The following is a 25,908-nucleotide window of genomic DNA, read 5'->3' on the forward strand; positions in this document are numbered from 1 at the left end:
GACAGTGTCTCATTGTCCACCGGTGATCCTCATGGAGCATCTTTCCTGCAGAGACAGAGATGGGGCAGGGCTCTAGCCGGAGCACAGATTTCTAGCAACAAAGCCTGTGACGATCACAGGCCCTAACTAAGACATTCGGCCACTTAATCAGGTTGTTGAGGGCATAATTGATGGTCCTAGGTGGGCCGAGTACCTAGGGGCTGCCTGTGCTCACACTTGCAAAGTAGTCTCTGCGCTGGATGCTGAATGAACAAAAGGATGTTGGAATTCAGAACAGCAATGTTTCTAACAACTGGAGTTATTTCAGCTTCTCTGGCAATTTGACAAATGACCAAGGAAGAGCAGAGAGGGTCTGTAACTCTGGTCTGGAAACAATGCCAGAGGTTTTGATGTTAAGAAATTCTCTCTTTTCCTTTTTCTTTCCTGGGCTTTGCCTGGGACTTGCATCAAAAATCTAAAGGAGGCAGTGCTGAGAATTGATACCTGTGACCCACTGGGTGCTCCGGCCTGGAGGAAACAGGGTCTCCTCTGGCCCCTCTGACTGAGCGTGGATGCTGACTGAAGTTTATTAGAACTTAGATTACTGTTTCATGATCATAATGGGTTTGGTTAATGATTGTTCATTTTAATTGTGACGTTACTGATTTATTGTTAATTACTGAGCAATGAGAAGTCCCCAGTGAATTGCTTTTTGGGGGTTCCTGGGTGGCTCAGCTGGTTAAGCATTCCACTCTTGATTTCAGCCTAGGCTGTGATCTCAGGGTCGTGGGATTGAGCCCCACGTCTGGCTCTGCACTCAAAAGGGATCCTCTCCTTCTGCCCCTCTCCCCTGCCCATGTCCTCTCTCTCTAAAATAAACAAATAAATCTACAAAAAAAAAAAGAATTGCTTTTTTTAAAACCCTATTGATTATATATTGCTCTTATTAAAAGAAAATTTTTGGTGAGGAGATGCCAGTGTTTTTCAGCCATTTCTCAGGCTAATCAGGTAGGGTTCAGCAGAATTCCATCCATCCAACAGCCATACACTTTATGCACCATCCATTCACCAAACATGTACTGGACACCTATACTGATCACCTCCGTCTGCCTGGCAATGAGATGCCTGTCACTGGTGAAGGGAGCCTGGATTGCCCCTGCTGTACTATGGTGATGCAGTCAGCAAAACTTTCACAGGGGTCAACTGGGAATGTGACACCAATGGAAATGAATGCACTGGCCAAGGTAATATGTCAGGCATTTGCCAGTTAAGGAGGAAATAGTAGTTTAGAAAAGGAAGCTGAGGGACAATTGGGTGGCTTAGTTGGTTAAGTGTCCAACTCTTGATTTTAGCTCAGGTCTTGATCTCAGGGTCATGAGATCAACTCCATGTCAAGCTCCGCACTTGAGCCCCGTGTCAAACTCCATGATGAACCTGCTTAAGATTCTCTCTCTCCCTTTCCCTCTGTCCTCCTCCCCATCACTCTCTCCCTCTCTAAACAACAAAAAGAAAAAGAGAAAAAGGAAGAAAAGGAAGCTAGAACTGGAGGGTGTAGACAGGGCAATCAGTGCATTGAAGGAAGACAATGGAGGCCTAGTCATCAACTAGGGCCAAATATGAAGGCTACTCCAAGTGGCCCAGAACTTAATTGGAAGAGTAGCAGGTGTCCCTGAGAGGGACACATTCTCAGTTCTGTCAAGTAGGCTACGCCAAGGTCAGGGCTCTGAGTGGAGCAGAGTGGAGTCCTGAGATATGCATCTGGGTCAGGAAGATATTGACTCTCTAGGTTCCTCTGAACCTTCTGGGCCCACAGAGCTAACCATGTCCTCTCTGTTAAGGACTAGCACTCCCTCTTACTTCAAGGTGATGTCACCAAGGCCAGAAAATAGGCGTGAGTCCTCCCATAGCCTGGCTGGAGAAGTGATGGGCCTGCTAAGGGAGGAAAGGGATCAAACTGTGAAAGAGCTACAAGACCTCCCCACCACTGACACCTCTGACATGCACTGAGAGAGTGTGAGAAAGGACTCTGAGGGTTCTAGATCAACGTGTGCGGGAAGGGATTCTGAGGGTTCTAGAGCAGCGTATGTGGGACAGGATTTTTTAATCGTATGATATACAGTTATAACAAGTGTTTTTATAGTCATGTCTACTAATTCTATCATTTTTGTGACTTCTGAATCAGTTTCAGTTCATAGATTTTTCTCCTTGTCATAGAGTATATTTTCCTGTTTTTTTGCATACCTCATAATTTTTGACTGGATGCCAGACACTTAATTTCACCTTCTTGGGTCCTATATACATTTGTATTTCCTCTAAATATTATTGAACTTTATTTGGGGATGTGGTTAAATTGCTAGTTTGATACTTTCCAATCTTGCTTTTAATATTTGTTAGATGGAACCAGAGCAACATTTAATCTGGGGATAATTTCCCTGTAATACTGACACAGACCTTCTGCATACTCTCCTGGGGTGCTGTGAATTATGACAGTTCTCACTCTGGCTGGTCAGAACAGGATCTCTTCCTGTCATTGTGAAACCTCCAGGGATTGTTCTTCCTAAGCTGTTTCTTGAGGTTCTTTTCCCAGCCTTAGCCTTTTAACACACAGGAGCTGGTCAGTATCAGCTGATGATGGCAGGAGGACTTTCTGTAGATCTCTTGAGCTCCCTGAACAACGCTCCCATTTTTCGTACTTTGCCCTGTGAACACTAGCAGTCTTGGTGCATTGTGCTCCCATATCTGTGTCCTGAACTCAGGGGGACCACGGGGCTCTGCTGGGCCTTCCTCCCCCTCTCTGACCACAGCCCAGAGACTCTTAAGGCAGCAAGGTGGGCCAGTGGGTGGTTCATGTTTCCTTGTGTTCTGCCTCTCAGAGATCGCTATCCTTCATTGCCTGCTTTCCAGTGTCTTGAAAACCATAGTTTTATATAGTTTGTTTTCTTGTTTGGTTCACACAGGAGATAAATCTAGTCCTTATTTCTCCTTCTTAGCTGGAAGTCAGTCTATAGTTACCCCTTTTTCTTTAAATAATATATTAAACTTACATTTCCTAACCTATCAATCTTCATAAATGAATCAGTGTCTTGATTCTCCCTGTGAAATGTGACAAAATTATACTCTGACAGCACCTCCCTTTTCAAACTCCTGGTTTTGGCATGTTGTGAAATTTCCCCCTAATATGTTATCAAATTATTATTATTTTTAAATTGCATAACTCTTCTTCCAAGATTTATAATGATTTTATCAGGTATTGTAACTGTCGTTACCAGGATTTATTTCTATGTTTAACTGAATTCAGATCACCACTAGTTTTTTTAATATATATATATTGTTTATATATTAAATATAAATATATAATATATATTTATATATAAATATATATTATATATATATTTATATATATATATTATATATATATTTATATATATATATATAAATATATATATATATATAAATATATATATTTATATATAAATATATTTAATATATATTAAATATAAATATTATTTAATATATATATATTTAATATATATATATATATTATATATATAATAATATATATATATATATATATGTTGGCTGCTCCATGCATGAATTCATTATCTTGATTCTTCTTTTCATTTGCAGAGTGCTCTGTTGAAGGCAGAGTGCTCATGTCATTTACCTTGGTGAGTTGGTATTGACTTATAACCTTAGCTCTCTAGACTCAGCACATCCAGAGTGAGCCAGTCTCTCCAGGGGGTATTCGTGTTGCCTAGTTTCACGAGAGATTCATAAGGAATCTACTACATGATTTTGTTCATTTATGAAAAATTTAGCTCTTTTCAAGACCAAGGCACTGATGTTCTCTGCTCAGTGTATTATGTCTCAACAGGAACTTACACAACTGGTCAAATTTTAAGGATTTTATTTATTTGAGAAAGAGAGAGAGTAAGAGTGTGCGTGCCACTGGTGGGGGAGGCCAAAGGGAGAGGAAGAGAGAATCTCAAGCAGACCGGGCACTGAGCATGGAGCCCAATGTGGGGCTGTATCTCCACCCTGAGATCATGACCTGAGCTGAAACCAAGAGTCAGATGCTTAATTGACTGAGCCACTCAGCACCCCAACAGGTCAAATTTTAATGCAGAGCTTCTGTGCAATCATAGCAAGGTGGTTGTGGGGATGAGTTGTACTTTTTTTTCCCATTTTTTATTCCAGTATAATTAACATACAGTGTTACATTAGTTTCAGGTGTACAATATCGTGATTCAGCAATTTTGTATATTACTCAGTGCTCATCATGGTAAGTGCAGTCTTAATCTCCAGCTCCTCTGTCACCCATCCCCCTACCTACCTCCCCTCTGATCACCATCAATTCTCTGTATTTAAGAGTCTGGGTTTTTTCCCCCTCTTTTTCTCTTTGTTTTGTTTCTTAATTCCACATATGAGTGAGATCATATGGTATTTGTCTTTGACTGACTGTGTCACTCAGCATTATATCCTCTGGGTCCATCCATGTTGTTGCAAACGACAAGATTTCATTCTTTTTTTTTTTTTTTTAAGATTTTATTTATTTATTCATGAGAGACACAGAGAGAGAGAGAGAGGCAGAGACACAGGCAGAGGGAGAAGCAGATTCCCTGCAAGGAGCCCAGTGCAGGACTTGATCCCAGAACTCCGGGATCAGGACCTGAGCTGAAGGCAGACGCTCAACCACTGAGCCACCCAGGTGTCCCAAGATTTCATTCTTTTTCATGGCTGAGTAATGTTATATTGTGTATATGCCACATCTTCTTTATGTGTTCATCTATGGGTGGACACTTGGGCTGCTTCCATAATTTGGCTATTATAGATAATACTGCAGTAAACATAGGGGTATATATATCACACATATGTGATATATATATGTGATATATGTGATATATATATGATATATATGTGATATATATATGTTTTTGAACTAGTGTTTTTATGTTCTTTGGGTAAATTCTCAGTATTGGAATTATTGGATTATAGTATACTTCTATTTTCAATTTTTTAAGGAACCTCCATACTGTTGTCCACAGGGGCCGCGCCAGTTTGTATCCCTACCAACAGTGCATAAGGGTTCCCCTTTTTCCACATTCTTGTCAACACCTGTTATCATACATTTAAAATATTGAAGGCCTCAGGTTCACAGCACCCACCTGCAGTATGGAGATGTCCTTACTGTGCACCCTCAGGATGCGGGGGCAGAGGCATCTCTGTTTGCAGGTATCTTGAGTGGGTGCTCCAGCAGCAGCTGCCTCTGACTAGAGTGGACTCTTCGTATTTGCTGATCTGACCCCTACTATTTTTGTGTCATTTTATCTGCTTGGACTTTGGATCTGTAATGACGCAGCAAGGATTTGCTTGTTTATCCAGTGTTTAGCTCCAAGAATACTTTATCTTTAAGGTACGTTTTGCACATGATGAATCTCATCCATTGAGAGTTGAATTATAGTTTTACTCTTTCAGCTTTGGGGGAACTTTGCAGGTGACTCTCTGACAGTGACCTTTTCTCTCTCTGAATGCCCACCTGTCCTTTGTCCCTTGTGTCTGTGTCATGCTGCCTGTCCCCATTGGTAACAATGGTCTCACTGCTTCTGACTGACCGTGTCTGAGAGACATCCTCTATGTATTTGCTTTCTACTTAGTATTTAGCACGACATCTTATCCAGGGAAGATGTTCAATAGTTACTTGTCAGACCTCCTTCTGTTCTGTGGCACCTGAATGCCCAGATCTAGACTCATGTTCATGCGTTCTTTAAAGAAAGGAAATTTGGAAACCTATTTGAGTCCACTTGATATTACACAGCATGAGTGACCCAAGCTACAGGAAAGGTAGGCATGAGTGAGTGGGAAGGGGAGGGAAGGAAAATACATTTTAAAATGCCAAGACAAGTATATCTAGCTTAAGGTTTCCAGTTTCTGGAGCGGACTAAATATGCCAACTGCTCAGAGCATGTCCGAGCAGCTTTACTTGGTTATTGCCAGTTTTCAATGAAGCCTCCCCGACAGCAGAGCTTCTCAGGAGAGTGGGGCAACAGGTTTCTATTAGGGACTCACCAGTTTTGCCCGTAGTCACATATGTGTTCAGATGTGAACTCTAGCAATGCTGATGCCCGGGAACAGTGGGGCCAGGCCCATTGTGGCATGTGGCAGAGATGGTGGTCCAGCCAGCCATCAGCACGGTTTGGCATCAGGAAAGATGGCAGCTGGGGCCATAGGGTGTGTGGCCATTGGTCCCTGTTCATCCACACTAGCTCTGGCCCTTCTCCTTGGGGCTTTTGAAGGCTCTGCCCATGGATAATCACCTCCTGACTGCTGCTTCCACTTCCCCCAGGGGGTTGGGGGCGCTTGCCGTACAGGCCCACACCCCCTGCTCTTCCAGCTGTTATAGCCTGAAACCCATGGAACTGTGGCCACCTGTTCAGTCCTTTGTGTCTTGTTCACCATTGAATGCAGTGCTAAGTATACACAGAAGTGGTGATGGAATGTTCCAGGCACGTCTGTAGGAAGAGCAGTAGGGCTAGTGGGGGTGGGGTGGGTGGGGTGGGGTGTCCACCCTGCACACACTCACTTTAGAAAGATGTAAAAATGCTTAAACAGTAAGGCTGTAGGGTGAGGATCTCACCACAGATCCAGATTTCTGTGAATAACACATTTATTCAACACTCACTGTGTGCTGGGCACAGTTTACCAGTGCTGTTCATGTATTAACTCAGTTATTTTCCCAATCTTTTTTTTTTTTTTTTTTAAGATTTACTTATTTATTTTTAGGACAGTAAGTAGGGGGAGGGGCTGAGGGAGAGAATCTCAAGACGACTCCCTGCTGAACATGGAGCCTGACTCAGGGCTCAAGCCCATGACCCTGAGATGATGACCTGAGCCAAAGCGAAGAGTCAGACACTTAACTAACAACCAAACCAGGCGCCTCTATTCTTCCAACCTTTTGAAAGTTCTATTAGACTCCTTGTTTTACAAATGAGAAAATGAAGCTCAGAAAGGATGACGTACTTGCCTCGAGACACACAGTGAAGTATGGAGTGAAGGTCTGAACCAGGGCAGTTTGACTCTGGATCCTACACTCCTAATTGCAGAAGTTTTTCCCCCAAATGTGATTATTATTTAATGAAGACCAGCAACATTTCAGTCATTGTGCAAAGAGCTGGGTTTACTGATGGCTTCAGTGGTTCTTCTTTGGATTCAGGACGACACAGGCCAGATCTGTTCAAAGACCTGAGGAACTCTTTCTGAGGCCCTATCCTACAACATAAAAAAAAAAAATACTACATTAAATGTAAATTTTTGCTATAAATACTTGGCAGAGGTTTTAAAAATAATTTGCCTTTGAAGTAATCTGGCTATGAACAATTGCGTATTTCACGATTGATTGTGATTTCTCATTCACATTTGGAATTCTTGTTATTGTTTCTAAATGTAATAACATTATTATGAATATTAATTTAGCCTGTGAAGTTGATGTAATATTATTACATTTCGTAGACATATAATGACATATTTTTTTATTAAAGATTTTATTTATTTATTATGAGAGACAAAGAGAGAGAGAGAGTGGCAGAGACACAGGCAGAGAGAGAAGCAGGCTCCAGGCAGGGAGCCTGACATGGGACTCGATCCCAGGACTCCAGGATCACTCCCTGGGCCAAAGGCAGGCGCCAAACCGCTGAGCCACCCAGGGATCCCCCTAATGACACATTTTTTAAAAAAGATTTTATCAATTCATTTGAGAGAGTATGAGCAGGAATGGGGGTGGGCAGAAGGAGAGGAAGAAGCAAGACTCCCTACTGAGCAGGGAGTCCCACACAGGACTCAATCCTAGGACCCTGAGATCATGACTTGAGCCCAAGGCAGACACATAACCCATTGAGCCACCCAGGCGCCCCATGAATCATTTATTGATTGTGGTTTTGCAATGTTCTTTTCATAATTTTGAACCAATATTTTCTTTTCCTTTATTCAATCTTAAACTTTCTCTGCCCTCAAATGGATTTGCAGGCTGGTGCTGTGGCTCAGGGCTTGGTGAACATGTGTGTTCCTGGCCCTGCTCCACCTGCTTCTCCCTTAAAGCTGACTGACAGCCAGAAGGTGGAGGAGCTGACCCCACTGCGGGATGGCTGTGGAGTGCGTTGGGGACCCTACCAGGGCTGGTGAGGAAGGGTTGCCTGCCCACTATGGGTGTGTCTTCCTGTATCACTTGCTCTCAGCTTGGGGATGTGTCTGCATGCTGCACCACGTCCCTGCCCGGGTGGTCTGATCAGACCTGGCTTTGGGAATCGGACACACAGAGGTCTCGTGCCAGGCTGACACATCCCGTGTGACCCGGGCCAGCACTCTCCCTCCGCAGGCATCCATCTGTAGCATGTAAGTGACCGTTGCATGCCTCATTGGCACAGCTCCACACTGGCTGGCTTTGCCCTGGACCCAGCAGCTGGTCAACCCTGCCATTTTCTCATGAGTTCTCCCAAATGCCTCTGCAGGGCCCCAGACAGCAGTAACTCCACGTGGATTTGCTGCTCGCTGCCTCTTGGGTCCTGCTTCCTGGTGTCTGTGCAGACAGCCACTCTCCAGGGTGACCTTCCTGGGCGGGGCTTACAGTGGCTCCAGGCGGTGAACCTTCTTGCCCTCATGGGTCCCCATCCTTCCCGCTGCTTTCAGAGAGGACAGGCCTTCTCTCCAGGCACCGGGGTCCAGTCTGCTGCATTGGCCTGAGTTGGGAGCATCCTTGACCACAGCGAGCACATCTCAGGCTGCACCCCAAACAGGCTTGAAGAGAGAGGGCACAGTGCCAGCCCCTCGGCTTTGCAGGAACTCAGTACAGCTTTCCCCAAAGAAAGCCCCCTCACAGAATAGCCTGCACTCCCCTGAGGTGCAGCTAAGGGCTCCAGGGACCCTGGATTAGTTCTGGACCTTCCACTTTGGGGGCGCGCCTGCAGGGTGTGTTCATGCTCACTTTGGTGGGGGGCGCCCCTGACCTCTTAGTCCTCCAGCGACTCTGCTTGGTCCTTGCTGTACCACCTGTGCCAGGTGCTGTCATTATCTTCATTCTGCAGAGAAATTTATGGTCACAGTCGCACGGGCGTAGCCAGGCCCAGATGGCTGCGTGGACAGCTCCCAGCACTGAGGTCCACCATCAGGGCTGGGCCCTCCTGCAGCTGTCGGATGGCCCGGCCGCAGCTGGCATGATGAGTGCTGGCTCTGCCTATCTCTGCTCATGAGGACAGGAGGCTGGGCAGAGCTTCCCCACGCGAAGGCCTCGACCACAGCCGGAGCAAGATCTGCAAAGCCCCTTGAGGTCCTGGCTCGGAAAGCCCAATATCATTTCTGCCATGTTTATTGGTCAAAGTGCATGACCAGGCCCAAGCAATGAACAGTTGGCCTGCCCTTTACTAGGACAGTGCGCTGGCAGCCTGAACACCGTGAGCCAGGGCTGCTCCCGCCAGAACGAGTCACTGCCGCTGCACTCTCCACCGGCAGCCCCAGTGGGGAAAGGGGCTGCATCGCAAAGTCACCGTCCACCATCCAAGCCCAGGCCTGGGAGGGATTCCTGTGGCTACAGGGCGAGGGTGGAGAGAGCCCGTGAGACCAGGCTGGGCCCCTGCTGAGAATTGCTTATCCTTTTTCATGGTCTCATTTACACCCTGAGCCACTTCTGCATGATGGTGCAGCATTTTCAGCTTGTAAAAGGCACTTAATTATACTGCCGTGAGCTAGTAAAATCATCATAAATGTTAATATTTGCATGTCGTTTTCATTAAGAAATAAATGTCTTTGGATGAAAAGGGGCCTCCCAACGCACCCAGTAGTTATCAGAGTCCTGAAAGCGCCCCGTGTGCAGTGGCATGGAGGGGGGACCTGGGGGCAGTCAGCTGCCAGTCGTCTGCTGCTAGGAGAAGAGATGGTTCGAGTGGCGAAGACCAGAGGAACAGCCCTCCTGACTCTGTCCAGCTGGGGCGCTGGGCAGCCAGTTCTGCTTCAGAGGATGTGTCTATGATAATACTTCTTTTGTTTAAGAAAGAGAGAGATGAAAATGCTGTATCATATCATGAAATTAGCTCATGACTGGTCCTTATGTCCCACATCTTGGCAGGATCTTCACCTCTTACCTGTCAGACAATGGGTATAAGCTCTCAGAGGCACAAGCTAGGTGTGTCTATATGGCTCCTCTTTCCCTTTATTTTAAAGAAAAAAAATATATTTACACATATTATATATACACAAAATATATTTATATAAAAGAAATAAAAAAAATAAATATACATGTATTTAAAGTTGTGAAATATAACATGATTAAGAAAAATACATAAGGAGCACCTGGGTGGCTCAGTTGGTTGAGCATCTGACTCCTGGTTTCTGGTTTCAGCTCAGGTCAAGGTCTCAGGGTCCTGGGATCGAGCCCCAAGTCAGGATCTGTGCTCAGCTAGGAGTCTGCTTGGAGATTCTCTCTCTCTGCCTCTCGCCTCACTTGCTCTCTCTCACTCTCTCGTCTCTATAAAATAAATAAATCTTGAAAAAAAGAAAAATACACAAAAGATAATGGTAAGTTTTTCAAATTATTGTGCAGCAAATCCTTAGGTCAAATAGAACCACCTGTGGGCCCCCTCGTGATTATACCCTTTGCCTCGCCTCTCCCTAAAAGTAGCCACTATCCTGACTTTCATGGTTATCATGCCTTCTCTCTTTTTTTTTTTCAGTGTTTTTACCGCTCGATAAATCCCTAAACACTGCATTTGTTACCTGATTATGAACTTTATATAATCACGAGCACATTTCACCCAGCACCGTACTTGTGAAATGCATCTGTGATCAGGTGTAGCTCTGGTTAATTTCCACCATGGTGTGCTGTGGAGTGAACATATCACACCTTATTTACCCACCTACTCCTGGTGGACATCCGCCTCATGCTGGTCATGCTGCTGTGAATGTCCTTGTATGTGCCTTCTGGTGTATGTACCATATATTATGTGAAGCCACTCCTAGGTACTTCCCTACTCAGGAATGGAATTTTGGGGTTACAGGGTGAGTTTAGCAGTCAATACGGCAAACAGCTCCCAATGTGATTGCACCATTTTGCATGCCAGGGACACTGGGAGTTTTGTCATGCCACATTCCTCCCAGCACATGGGGTCATCCGTCTGCCCAACACCAACCATCCAGCTAGGTGTATAGTGACATCACACTGTGGTTTCCACATGCATTTCCCTCCTGATGAATGATACTCAGTACTTTTAGTAAGTTCCGATGTCCTCTTGTGCGACACCTATTCCAGTCTCCTCTCCTTTTCTCTACTGGGTTCTCTAGTTTACGTTTTTTTTTCATTGACTTTTATGGTTTTATATGTGGTCTGGTTGTGAGCCTCTCCCCGGTTATGTGTGTTAAAACCACCTCCTCCCATTCGGGCTTGGCTTTTCACTTCCTTTTGCTTTGATAAACCAAATTTCTTAATTTGAATGTATTCCAATGAATTTTTCTTTTCCTTTATAATTTGTAGGTTTCCTTTCTTGGTCATGTATATATTCTCTTGTATTCTTTCCTAAAAGCCTAAACCTTTTAAAAATGTTATATATATATATATATATATATATATATATATATATATACACACCTATTTAGTCTTCTTTTTCTTTTCATAGTTAGGATTATAATAAGCATGGATCAGATTTTTTTTAAGACTTATTTATTTGAGAGAGAGAGAGAGAGAGAGAGAGAGAATGAGTGGGGGAGGGGCAGAGGAAGAGGGAGAGAAGCAGACACTGCCTCAGTGGGAAGCCTGACCCTGGGCTGTATCCCATGACCCAGATCATGGCCTGAGCTGAAATCTAGAGTTGGAAGCTTAACCGATTGATACCCCAGGCGCCCCCAGGTGGACCTGATCTTTGTGGATGGTGTGAGAGGGGGCTAAGTTTCCATTTTTATCATTATATATGTCCCACTGGCCCCCTGCCTTTGTTGAAAAACTCTTTCCCCCATTACTCTGATATTTATCATGAGACCACATCTCCCCCAGGCTGTCCTAAATTAGTGACTGAGCAGGGCAAGGTCCTGGAGCCAGACCGTGCCCCCCTAGCTAGAGGAGGACTAGTGGGACCTCTCCTAGAGCCATGGGTCAACTGAGGCCTTGTCAGGCCTGCACTGTGGTCTGAGGGCTCTCCCTGCCTCCACCTGTCCCTCTGTCTGTCCTCTGCAGATATCTGTCCGTCCTGGCGTCTGCTTCCTGGAGGCTGACCTGGGGCAGAGGAATCTGGTAAGAGAGCCAAGGTGACAAAGGCTGGCCAAGTCTGGGTGGAGGGGACGGACTGGGGGGTGGACCAGACTTTCTAAAGGAAGGGGGGAGCATGTGCAGAGCAGGGGGGCAGCAGAGTGAGGGCCGCTCTGGGGCTAGACTCCGTCCCTGGGCAGTGGACCGGGGGCTTGGATGGGGTACCAGCCACGGCCTCACTTCAATACTAATTAAGGAGTTTTTGTGGAGAAAGGAATGTGATAGGTTACATTTGACCTGGGCATCTGCTGTTTGCTGGGCATTTGCGCAGGATCTGTTTCCTCTCCAGCAGGAGGGCCTTTGGTAGGGAGGACGGGAAGCAGTTGAGAGGATGCGATGTATTCCTTCTCCCATGGTCTTTGTGCCAGGCCCCACTCTGGCCTACCCGTCCGGGAGCTGCTGAGTCCGCTGGGGGACCAAGCAGGTAGCTGCATCCAGTGGAGGTGGCAGGTCAAGGTGGTGTCAGTGTGGGCAAGCCCGGGTTCTGGCAGCTGAGATGGAGATGGGGGCAGAGTTGAGGGGAGGCTGGGAGCTGGGATGTGCATGGATCTCTCACGACTGGGGAGGGAGACTTGTTGGGGCAGGTCACAGAGAGGACTCCACTGCAGGAGAGTCCTGAGTTGGCCCCAGGTGATGGCAGGCCCCCACCCCCTCTCCAGTCCTCAGATGCGCTCCCCACTCCCACAGTGGAGGCTGCTTTCAAGGACGGAGCCTCGGTGGAGGAAGGTGGCTCTGGGACCACATGGAGGCTGAACCCAGTTAAGGCCTCTATAGAGACTTCTAAGAAGTGGAGGGCAGCTGTGTGGGGAGCCACGCGACTTGCTGCACCACCTTGTACATAAGTTCCCTTGCTTATTGCATCTGATGCCCACCTGTGTGGAGCAGCTGCCTCTCTCCTCCGTCGCAGCCTCTCCTCACTGATAAATTGTATCAGTGTCGCAGAAGGGGAAACAGGCATGACATGGGGTGGGAGGTGCACGTCTGTGAAAAGGAAAAACCATCTTGGCTGGGTTAGCAGAAGGACAAGAATGCACTGGGATATTTTACACGGGGGGACATGTGTGCAAGTGTCGTAGCCTCAGGCAGGGTAGTAAGAAGAGAATTTGGTGGAGGGAAGACAGTACAAGAAGTGTTGGAATCACAAAGCCTCCAAAGAACTTTAAGATCTTTCTGATTAGCCACCACTAGCTTGCTTGGCTGGTCCCATGCCCGCGAGGCTCCTTGGATGGTGACAGTGTGGACGCATGTCTGGGAGGGGAGCTAGGCTCCGAGGCTCCTTTCTGTGCTAAGGATGGACAGATGGTTCAAGGGAATTTCTAACTTTATATTGTTGGGTACCAGGTTTCACACTAAATTTGGGCTCTGGCTTCCAGCTTTCCCGTTGGCCCTGGATTGAGAATAGCCTCTCATCTCCCAGCCATCTGGTCCCTCCTGGTCTCCCCTGCGGAGCGGAGTCTCCATATATCTTCCCATGGGGAGAGGACAGGATCTCAAACAAAATCTATTAGGTGAATATATGTGTTTCCAATAGAGGACCCCCAGGTGGGATTCTGGAGAGGAATAGGTCCCCCCATTGGAAGTGGCCATATTAATGTTTGATGTGATGGAATGGGCCTCCTTGGGCAGCTGCACGTTGAGGTATGCCCTGGATGGGGTATTCCCTGCCTGTGTGTCTAGACCTTGGTTTCTTGAAACTTTGTTTTCTGAGCAAGCAGGCTCTGGTGCCACTTCTCCATCATCCATCATTAATGGATGTGTGTCAACACCTGCTATGCCAGGGCGCTGGTGGCCCAAAGCGGTAGAAGCAACAGTCATTGCTGGTTTGGAACACTGGTTTTCTTTTTTTTTTTTTTTTTTTGGAACACTGGTTTTCTAAGATGACAAAAGTAGAACGAGTTAGGGAGCCTGGGTGGCTCAGCAGTTGAGAGTCTGCCTTCGTCAGGGCATGATCCCAGGGTCCTGGGATTGAGTTCTGCATTGGATTCCCTGCAGGGAGCCTGCTTCTCCCTCTGCCTGTGTCTCTGCCTCTCTCTGTGTCTCTCATGAATAAATAAAATAAAATAAAATAAAAAAATAGAACAAGCTAGCTTTAACCACGACATTCATCATTTGTGAGAGAATAACCCATTATAATGTCTCCCAGGACTGTCTCTGCACTGAGACCAAGGCTTGTGAAGATGCTCAGACTGACCAGACTCTGAACTTCCTCTCCTTCCACCCTCAGCCCTGTCCCTGACAACCCCACATTTTTATCCTGGTGGATCAGGTCAAAAGGAATGTCAAGGGCTAATTAGAAGAGGGTCGTTCACAAACTGGGCCCACGTGACCGGTGGTGCAGAACAGAGTTGGAGGCGAATGATACCCTTTGGCCAGCTCTGGGAAGTCTGGTGCCTCCAGCTCCCCTCCTCAGCACCAGATGGCAGAGCCGCCCTTTGCCCTCTGCCAGCATCCTCACCCACATTCTACCTTGTACCAGAAGGCCTCTGTCGACCAAGAGGCGCAATCACAGTTATACAAATGTGTGGTGATACCTGTGCGGATGCAGCTCAGGTGGCCATGAAGCGTGTCTGGTAAGGGAGCTGTGGCAGCTGTGACTTTGCACGGGGAGATGGGGTAGTTTAAGACCCTGGTGGGGGGCACAGGGCGCCAAGGTGGCTTGGTCATTTGAGCATCCGACTCTTGGTTTTGGCTCAGGTCACAATCTCAGGGTCCTTAGATCCAGCCCTGCGTTGGGCTCTGAGCTGAGTGCAGAATCTGCTTGGAATTCTCTTTCTTTCTTCTTCTCCCCAGCTCTCTCTGTAAATAAATCAATTTCTAAAAATACTGGTGGTGGGCAGACCTGGCCCACCACGCATACCTACCCTCTTCTATCTCACATCACAAATGACCCCAGGGCTATGTGTGAATCGATTTGGATGTGACAAGTCCAGTTGATTCGATTCATCAGAATCGATAACAATAAGCAGGCTATGAAACTGGTGACATTTCCCCAAATTTTGTCATGCTTAGAGTCTGCTCTCCATACATACCGGGTGTGTAGAGGGGATGTTTCTACAAGTGGTGGACCTCAAAGTGTGTGTTGCGGGGAGGTGGTGCTCCCTGCAAATGTTTTTTTCTTGCAAACATTTTATACAAGGCTCATGGGTGCCTGGGTGGCTCAGTGGTTAGGCATCTGCCTTCAGCTCAGGTCGTGATCCCAGGGTCCTGGGATCAAGTCTCATGTCCGGCTCCCCGCAGGGAGCCTGCTTCTCCCTCTGCCTATGTCTCTGCCTCTCTCTCTGTGTCTCTCATGAATAAATAAAATCTTAAAAAAAAATGAATAAGGCTCGAGTGGTGGTTTGAGATTTTGTGGTGGTTGGCGTACCAGCAGTCCGTGGCATGGCTCAGCCACACCTCCCATCCCCCGCCGCACAGCAGTCACATGTTCTGTTGCAGAAGTGCAAGGTGCAGTGGGAAATCTAGGCAGGTGGATGAGTCATGAAGCTCTGCTCTTACGGGATAAGGCCGTATATTTCCTAGGTTTGTCTGTGGGGCCTCCGACCCTGTAGAGCCTGGACCTGGCACCCCTGTTTGCTCTAGGCCCCTGGTCTGCATCCTTATCCTTCTGTGCCCTGCACTTGCTCCCGGCAAGCTGGGGCTTCCTCTCCTTGCCTCCTGCTCCCCCCCACCTCCCTTCCCCGTGCCATGCCCACGGCAGCTCCTCTCTGGAGACTGAGGTTGGGTGTTGCTTCCCTGGGGAAGCTTCTCTGAGCTCCTGCAGCAGCAGTGGCTCCTCTCGGAACACGGGACACTGTTTATACCCCTTGTTTTCTAAGCCGTTTCCTCAATGGGCAGGATTGTTGACTCTGCCCACACAGAGCCTGGCATACAGTCAGCCCTCGCTGATGCAGTGAGGAGGTGTGCCGTGTTGTCACTGGAGGCCTGGCCTGCTCGGCTTCCTTTGCTCATCTCCCTCACTCCCTCACTGCCTTCCAGACAGTCCTTGACTGGCTTGTTTTTCCTCTTCATCTTAATGAACTCAGAAATCCTATTGTTTGTTTCTGTTTCGTACCCAGATGCCTCTTCCCTGAAGTCTTTTTGGGTAAAATAAAAAAACTGTGTGTGTGTGTTATTTGCTCGGATGTTTTTCAAGCTGTGTCATGGTCGTGAAGGGAGAAGATCACAGCTGTAGGGGTGACCGAGGTCAGAGCCTTTGCAGCCAAAACGTCAGCATCACCTGCAAGCCTCCCTGGTTCGGGCCCTTTTGTGCGACAGATGTTTTCAGGTTGCCTTAGGGATTTCTAACCTTTGGACCAGGAGATGGTCGAAGAGAGGCATTGAGCAGGTATCTCTGCTCCCTCCTGTCCTGCCTGCAGAGTGTGGCGTCCCCTCTGCCCCAACGACGGCTGCGGCCTCTCTCATCGCAGCCTCAAGAATGGGGTATTTTCTAGCCAGAAAGACAACCATGGAGGTAGAGGTCCAGGTGGGGGGAGGAAGGATGAAACAGCCTTAGATGTTTGTTTTTAGTAAAATTAGCATAAATGACCAGGGCAGGGTGTTGCAAGAACAGGGGGCCGGGGGCGGGGAAGCCTCATGAGTCCTTGACTTTGAGCGGACCCTCATCCTTCGTTCTCCCATCCAGTACTGGGGGTGCAAGGAGGCCACAGTTTGGTGTCAAGATATCTACAGTGGAAAAGGGGCCTGTGGAACAGGTGCCCAGCACATGCCAGCCCCTGGGCTCTGTGCGACTTACTCATCATCTCATTTAGCTGTTTTGATGAAATGCTGAGTGGCTTCCAAAGGACAGTCACGACATACATGTGGTGTAGAAAGGATTACCGCGGAGTGCCTGTCTGTGTGCAGCTTCCTGCTGAAATCTCGGTGCGCTTCTCCTCCTCCAGATACGGCCGTTCTCCTAGATGCTGTTTATTATTCACTTTCTTCTTAAAATACCTTTTTACTTTTCCTTCCATCGCAAAACAACGTATTATGTCATTTTATAAGTTTTTGGACTTTGTGGAAATGGAATCATACGATATGTATTTTTAGCAACTTTCCCTTTATCACTAAAATGTCCGATTATGAGGTTTATCTAGGTTGTCGGCGTCGCTGTGATCAGTTCCTTTTCTCTGTTGGATTGCATCGATCGCACAAGAATGCGTTTCTTTGTTGTAATGTGGATGGACATTGGGACTGCTTCCGCCGCCTTGGCCGTCCTGTGCTGGTCGCCTGTGCACACAGACAGGAGGGCCAGGGCATTACCTGGGACACTGGGCCACAGCCACAAATATCTCCATGCCTGTCGGAAATTCCAGGTTCTCCAAGGGCTCGTCCCCATTTACATGGGTTTTCTGCACCATCGCCAACAGTTGGTTTTGTCAGATCCATTCACTCTTGCCAGCCTGCTGGTGGGAACTGGTATCTTGCTGTGGCTTATTTTTGCTTTCACCACTTATGCATGGGGTTGAGCATATTTCACATGAATGTACCTATTCATGTTTCTTCTTATGCAGAGAGCTGGTTCAAGTCCTTTGCTGGCCGTTTTCTATTAGGATACATGTTTTTTTCTTATGGATTTCACTCACCCTGGCCCCTGAGCCTCATGTCCTTTGCCCATTTTTGTTATTTATTTATTTATTTATTTATTTATTTATTTATTTATTTATTTATTTATTTATTTATGATAGTCACAGAGAGAGAGAGAGAGGCAGAGACATAGGCAGAGGGAGAAGCAGGCTCCATGCACCGGGAGCCGGACGTGGGATTTGATCCCGGGTCTCCAGGATCGCGCCCTGGGCCAAAGGCAGGCGCTAAACTGCTGCGCCACCCAGGGATCCCTCTTTGCCCATTTTTTAATTAGGCCGGTGATTTTTTTTTTTTGTTGAGTTGTATGAATTATTTATATATTCTGGATATTAATCCCTGATCAGACATAGGATTTGCAAACACTCCCATTCTGTGGGTTTTGATTCACTTTCCTGTAGTGTCCACTGATGTGTAATAGTCTTTGATTTTGATGAAGTCCATTAATCTGTTTTTTTCTTTTTTTTTTTTTTTTTTTTTTTTTTTAAATATTTTATTTATTTATTCATGATAGTCACAGAGAGAGAGAGATAGAGGCAGAGACACAGGCAGAGGGAGAAGCAGGCTCCATGCACCAGGAGCCCGACATGGGATTCGATCCCGGGTCTCCAGGATCGCACCCTGGGCCAAAGGCAGGCGCCAAACCGCTGCGCCACCCAGAGATCCCCAATCTGTTTTTTTTCTTTTGTTGCCTGTGCCTTTGCTGTGATATCCAAGAAACCACTGCCAAGTCCAAAGTCCTGGAGACTTTACGTTTTCTTCAGAGTTCTATAGTTTTAGCACATAAGTTTAGCTCTTTGATCCTTTTTGGTTTAATTTTTTAAAAAGATTTTTTTATTTATCTGAGAGAAAGAGAGGGCACATGTGGGTGCAGTGGCAGGGAGATGGGGAGGGAAGGGAGTGAAAATCTCTGAGCTGAATGCAGAGCCGGATTTGGGGCTCAATCTCACAACCTGAGCTGAAACCAAAAGTTGGACACTTCACTAATTGCTCCACCCAGGCACCCCAGCCTTTTTGGGTTAATTTTTGTATATGTTGTAAGGTAAGGGTCCAAGTTCACTGTTTTGCATGTGGATAACCAGTTGTTCCAGAACTGTCTGTTGGAAAGACTGTCCTTTCTCCATGTCATGTCTTGGCACCCTTGCTGAGAATCAGTTGTCTGTTGTACTAGGGCTTAGCCTCACCGCATGTCTCCTCCTCGTTTTTGTGGGTTTTGAGGGAACAGCAGCTAGTGAGTGTGGTTAGCCGGGCATCTGAACCACAGCCCTAGGATTTCTGGAAATAAAAAAGTCATCATCATGGGGAAAGCACTGGAAGTCACTGGTCTGGCTCTTCTGCTCCTTCTGTCCCTTGATGAGAAGCCTTTGCTCTTGGGCCCACTTCCACACTCTGATCTGCTGGTGAATCTGACCACATATTTTGACTAACTGGTGCAAAAAATAATCAGACTTGCAAAATGTTACTCATTGCTCTTGAGATGGTCATGTGAAGAGCCCAGAGCATGTTGGTTCTCCTGAGGATGTAAGAGAAGTAAATTGTACTACTCTTAAAAGCAGTGCTGTGTGATATGCATTGTGGGAGAAAAATAATTGTCATTCTCCCAACCCTGTTCTTTCATTATTGACTGGTTGGCTTTTTAAAGGTGACAGGCTTCTTTTTCTTTCCTTGGAAGATGACTTTTTTTTTTTTTTTTTTTTTTGGGAAGATGACTTGTTAAGGTCATATTTAGCTCATCTGCTTTGCTAAGGGTCTTTAGGGATAACATTTGAGTCACTTGTAAGTCTGGGAGACAGATATACATTGTTATCCACATTACTATGGGATAAGGACTCTCAGAAGCTGGAGGGGATGCAGCTAGAGCTGCATGTCTTGGTGTCTTTTCACACCCCTGGAGTCAGGCTGGACGTGCCAGGTTGAAACATCAAACATTTGTACAGATAATGGGACCGGTGTGCATACAGTAGGAATGAGGATTGGTGACAAAAATCGGGCTGAGGGGATGAAGGGGGCGGTGCGGGGGATCAGGGAAGCCAATTCTTCTCTGGATGACGTTTGCAGTTTCATTCATAAAATTAACATACTGTTTCGCTTTTTTGACTTTGATAAGCTGGGGGCTGGGGTTTCCTTTACCTTCTCTTTGGGCTCCAGCTATTCCTGGATTGATTGATCTATTTTAACTGCTATTTTTAGTTGACACACAGCATAGATGCCAGGCCTCAGAGTGTGTGAGCGTATTAGCATAAAGTTCTAGAGGCAGATATTTTCTTATTCTGGCAGAGGCGGATGTGGCAGGCCTTTTCTTTAGCATGGTTTGGTGTGACCAGCATGTTCCACAAAGACAGAGAAGAACAAAACATGTCATTTTCCTCTCTGAATTAGCTACTGACTAGTTTTCATCTAAGATAGTGATGGATATTGAAATATCTGGGGTGCTGTCCTATGTACAATGCAGCCTGATTCCACAGAATTTCCTCCTTACATATATTGGTAATGAAATAGAAGGAATTTTATTTGCCTGAATTCCTCCAGGAGAGGAGTATGTGTTTGGGAGAAATGTTTTATAAGCCTGTTGAGGTCAGAGTGGGGGACCCCAAGTGACATGTTTGGAATCAGAAGGTGTTCCAAATACCTTCTAAGAAGGGTGAGTCCTGCCACCCAGCAGACTTTGCTTTTCTGAAAACTGAGATCATCAGGTGTGCAAGCTTGCAGGTTGGGAGCTGTTGTGTGCCCATGTTGCTCTTAACTGTGGAGGGGAGGAGAATCTGACTTTGATTTACTTCTCAGTCATGTGACTTTAACTCCTCTGTTGCTGAGACCCACAGAATGTGCCCGGGGTAAACATGGCACATTTCCTGGGGCACTGGTGGTCTCCATCTCCATAAATAGATTGTGGAGAATTCAAAACTCACATGCACTTTTAAAAACATTCATCTTTTTTTTAACATTTTAAAAAAATATTTTATTTATTTATTCATAGAGAAATAGAGAGGCAGAGACACAGGCAGAAGGAGAAGCAGGCTCCATGCAGGGAGCCCGACGTGGGATTCGATCCCGGGACTTCAGGATCACGCCCCGGGCCAAAGGCAGGCGCTAAACCACTGAGCCACCAGGAATCCCAAAAACATCCATCTTTAAAGAAGACATTGCTCTGGGTCACACGAGTCTGTGATCCTGGTCACCCCAGCTCCATCTGCTATGTACTTACCTTCCCTATGCACACACAAAGTGCTGCAAGAATTCAGAGGACAGGGAGCATTTCTGACAGGGAATTGTCCTTGAGTGACCTTGGAGGGCATTAGGGAGGCAGCACTAGAGTTGAGTCTCCAAGGACCGGGAGTTTTTGTTAGAAGAGATTGGTGGATTTGTGTTGGGGGGTGGGGACATGCTAGGTGAGGGGGTGGTATGAGTCTCAGCTCAAGGGTGGAAATGCCAAACCAGAGAGGGGGCCAGTGGCCGAGCTGTGGGACAGTGAAGGAGGAGGAGATCTGAATTGCTTGTGGGGATCAGTGGGTGGGAGCCATTGTCAACTGCCATTTGTTGTTGTTGGGAATCCCTGATGAGAGGCCAGTTTGTTTGGTCAGCGATGCCTAATCTCCAATGCTTCAGAATCACTTGGGACTCCACCCCTGTAATTTCTGATTCAGGAGATCTGGTGTGGAGCCCAAGAAATCTGTATTTGGAGAATGTTCTTCAAGGATTTTTGTTCACTCTCTGGTTTTTTGTTTTTTATTTTTTTACTCTCTGGTTTTAACATGCCGGAATGGGAGGCGATGGCAATAGCCCACTTGTAATGTGGCAGAACATGGATTCGGGGTGGTGGCAATGGGATGGAAGAGGAAGTCCATTTGAAAGGCTCTGTAAAAGGGCAAGGAGGGCATGAGATGATGCCAGACCTGTTGGAAACCCAGACTGCAATCACACTGGCCTTATTCAGTGGTTCATGACTGGGGTCCATCCCATCCAGCAGGTAGAAGGGAGCTCCCCTGGGCTTCATCAAAGGAAGAATTTTCACAGATGGAGACTGAGCAGAGAACACATTGTTTCAGGTGAGGACAGCTTCCCAGGGGAATGGGAGAGATCTCCTGGGTGGACTGTCCCACTCGGCCACTCCACCATGACTGGCTCAATCTTCCTGGGGCTGGACGGTGTTAGGATTTGTAGCTCCATCTGGGGCCTGCTGCCTCCATTGTAACAGACCACTCCCTGCCCCACTCTGGGGGTTGTGCTGAGCCCTTCCCTATTCTGTGTCCCTCCCATATCAGGGACTGCTGGGCTCCCCTGCTCACTTGTGACTGCATCAACCTCACTAATAACCATTTCTGGGGCAATGATTCCACACGATACATAGTTATTTGGGCTCTTTGTGGACAGTTTTTCAAAAGGATATTTTTGCACACTGTTATTGCTGACATTATCCTCATTATGTTTTTAAAAGCTATTTTATGACAATTTCTAACCTCAGTTTTGTCTAATTATCTCTTTTAAAAAAGGCATTAGGAAAAAACTCAAGTTTCTGTTGCAGAGAGGCACATAATCCCCATAAAATCTGGATATCTAATTTGTCCTTGAATATCCTCAGAGTAATGGGAGACTCACAGACAAAGTGAAACCTGGTATTATCTAAGACAGCAAGGTACTGCTTGATCTTGAACAAACTGGATTTAAGTCTTGTTTGGGCACTAGAAGAAAATTAACTGGTTCCATCATAAACCCTTAATGCCAGAGCAGACAATGTTTCATTAAAAGGCAGAGGAAAAGTGCTGATGTACATCCTTCCTTTTTGGGAAGCTGATCCTTTTGTTATGGAACAAAGACTGGTAAAAATATTCACTTTGCAGTCATCAGGATGGCAGAACTTGAATTTGATGAACAAGCGTATTTATCATTTGTCATGATATTTTGGCTGCATGATTCAGCATTCTGATTTGCATTGACCATTTTGAAAAAAATGAGGCATTTCTTGGTCATAAAGTTTGTTTCTTGGGAATATTCCTACTTTGTGGGCTGGTTGACTGTGGAGCTTTCAGCCTTCGTGTAAGGTAAGAACATGGGAGTCTCAGAAACATCAATGTGGGTTGGCCAGCATGAAGTCTATGAGGTTTGGACCGAGCGTGGGGCCTGGGTAGAAAGGAATGGGAAGGACATGGCTACTGCTGGCTTCAATCTCAAAGGTCAGGGAAGAACCCCCAGATACACTGCTGCTGAGGAGGAACAATTTATTCCACCTTGCCGAGTTTCTTCTGCAGGTCTAAGAATCACACTGACATGAGACAGATGAACAGAAACCAATCCCATCTAATTCCGTGCCTGCTGGAACCTCACATACAGAGAGGTTCAAAGAAAAGGTAAAATCAGGCTCATGTGCCATCTAGAGCTGAGGGATGGAGAGGGGCCCGGGGCCTCCACGTGGAGGACCACCATTCATGGGGCAATGTTTGGTAATGAGATGTCTGCCCTGCCATACACATGGGTCACACAGATAAAATTTATCTCTGGTAATAATTCTGATTCTGGGAAGAACCCACAATTTACATCCTTCTAGGTAGTTAAGGGAGAAGCAGAACTTTCTCCTGAGTCTGCTGGGTCCTGATTGCCTTCACCCCAAGTAGTCCACATGCCAAAGTGGCACATTTTGGGGAGACTTGCTCTGAACCCCAAGCCAGGAGATGTCCTCTCATTCATGCCTCCATGACTTCAGGCTTTTGTCTTTTGCTTATAATGCCTTTCCTGCACATGCCCCTCTGTCAAAATCCTACTCATTTATTTTCTAAGGCCTGACTCAATGTCACCTCTGTCATGAAACCTTCCAGAACCCCACAGCATTCAACATTCAACATAACGAGCATCCTCCATATGCCAGGCACGGTGCTGATGAGAATAAACATGGGCAAGACCCGGTCCCTTCAGGGGTCCTGTGTGTGCTTCCTTAGCTGGTGAGCAGGTGAGCCAATGTTGGTGGTATGAAATTAAAGTACACTTGTTCCATTTGCTGAAAGTCCCCATTCCTGGTTGTCCTGTAGCTGCACGTGTGATCGATCAGCCTCTCAGTGGAGGTGGTCATAGTGTAGGACCAAAGGGTTCAGCTCTAAACTTCATAGTCAGTGTTTTTGAATCTATAATCAGGCAATAGTCTTGAAAGCCAGACTTTGTGGAAAGAGAAAAGGGCTTTCTAGAGACACCAAATCTTCCCCTTTCATAGCAAGAGTCAACTGGGTCTACCCAAGTCATGGGCTACTTACTGAGCATAGAGAAAACTCCACTTAAGCTGGAGGGAAGTTCTGACCTCACGTGAATAGGGAGAGTCCTTCCCCCTCCCCAGTGCTGGGGGAGAAATGGGGCAGTGCGATGTTGTGACCAAATGAAAAAGTAGATTTGGTCTGCGTCCATTTTCTAAGGGATTTTCTAAGGGATAAGAGGAATGGGAGCATCTTTTGTTGTAATATCTGGTTTTTATCCTCAGTCCCAGAAGTGGCTTGAGAGAGAGAACGGTTAAGTGGGTGCCTTCTTATTAGTAACAAGCCCGTTTCAACTACCCCTGAATTTATGCTAATGAGGTGACTTTTTGGAAGCCCCTAAACAACCTTAGGCTGGGGGGGCGGTGGGTACCGTGTGATCGGACAGGTGGAACTTTCTGCCCTGCTCCTGACATCCTGGGAGAGAGGTCTGGCTGGAGACTGAGTTCCAATCACCAATGGCCAATGCTGTATTCACTGTGGTTATGTAATGAAGCCTCCACAAAAATCCAGAAGGATGAGGTTCAAGGGGCTTCCAGGTTCACACAACAGAACACATCCGTGCCCCCCTCAAACTCCCTGGGGACAGAAGCTCCTGTGCTCTGGATCTTTCTAGACTCAGCCTATGTGTTTCTTCCTCTGGTTGCTCATTTGTACCCTTGTCATACACTGGTAATCTGGTAAGTGAGCTGGCTTCCTGAGTTCTGTGAGCTGCTAATTTAGCAAATTAATCAAACCCAAAGGGGTCATGAGCACTGCCAATTTATAGCATGAAAAGAAAACCAGAGGCCCCAAATTGAGTCATTGATGCCAGGCCAATTCACCACACTGGAGCTTAGTCCCTAGCCTGATTGCCTACCCCAGGAATGCAGTCTTAACAGATCAGTCTGTCCTGAGGGCCCTCGCCATCCCCCAAAGGAAGATGGTGTCATCCACATGGCAAGGTGACAATCTTTTCTGTTGGTGATGACTTCTGCCTCACCCCCCTGCTTATAAATATCTTGCATTTTATGAACTCCTCAGGGCTCCCCTCTACTCCCTGGATGGGTTGCTGCCTGCTTCGGGAGTCCATTAATAAAGCCAAGTGAATCTGCAAATTTACTCAGTTGGATTTTGATTTTTAACAACAGGCAGTGGGTCAGAAGCCTGGTAACAACCTGCACATGTGTTTGTGTCCCAAGTGGGGGGCAGTCTCATGGGGCTGAGCCCCTAACCTGCGGGGCCTGAAGCCGCCTTGGTAGACAACGTCAGAGTTGAGTTAAATTGTAGGACCTGTAGCTGGTGTCGCAGAGCTGCCTGATGTGGGGAAATCCTCCCATCCAGGGAGGGAAGTTGACTTGTGAGCCACTTGCTTCTCCCCGTGGGATCAGCACCTTGGGACCTTAGGGCAAGTTCTGTGCATCCCTGGGACGCTGCTGGCCTCTTAGAGAAACTCTGGCTTTGTCATGACTGTCGTGATGGCCTTGTGTGTATGCTGGTTTGACTAGGTCCCCTCCCCATTTGTGTTTGCCTGGAACCTCGGAATGCAACCGTATTTGGGAACAGCTTGCAGATGTAATGAGTTAAGGATCTTTAGAAGAGATCATCCTTGATTTAGGGCAAGGCCTACATCCAGTGCATGGTGCCCTTCTAAGATAAGGGGAAGATGGGGAGGATGCAGGAGATACAGGGGAAGGGACGCAGAGGTGGGGTGAGGCCCTCCTGATGCCTGGGCTTGACCTCCAGCCTCCAGAACCATGAGAAAATTCATTTCTGTAGTTTTAAGGCCTCCACCTTGTGGAATCTCATGAGGGCAGCCCCAGGAGATGAACACCATATGGAGCAGCAGGCAGTGCTGGCACTTTGGGTCACGTT

The 25,908-nt window shown here is 46.7% G+C and overlaps 1 long non-coding RNA gene across 2 annotated transcripts in view; it reads left to right on the forward strand.

The window, feature by feature from the left end:
* The window catches only part of LOC144315933 (uncharacterized), a 45,408-nt gene extending 21,599 nt beyond the window's left edge, over positions 1-23,809 (forward strand). For both annotated transcript variants that reach the window (XR_013381665.1, XR_013381664.1), the window contains exons 3-5: positions 4,204-4,261; positions 12,188-12,244; positions 20,799-23,809. This is a non-coding gene — a long non-coding RNA (uncharacterized LOC144315933). The remainder of the gene's footprint in view (positions 1-4,203; positions 4,262-12,187; positions 12,245-20,798) is intronic.
* The last annotated feature ends 2,099 nt before the right edge of the window (positions 23,810-25,908 follow it).

The sequence above is a fragment of the Canis aureus genome, chromosome 6 (assembly GCF_053574225.1).
Source record: "Canis aureus isolate CA01 chromosome 6, VMU_Caureus_v.1.0, whole genome shotgun sequence".
Classification (NCBI taxonomy): Eukaryota; Metazoa; Chordata; class Mammalia; order Carnivora; family Canidae; genus Canis; species Canis aureus.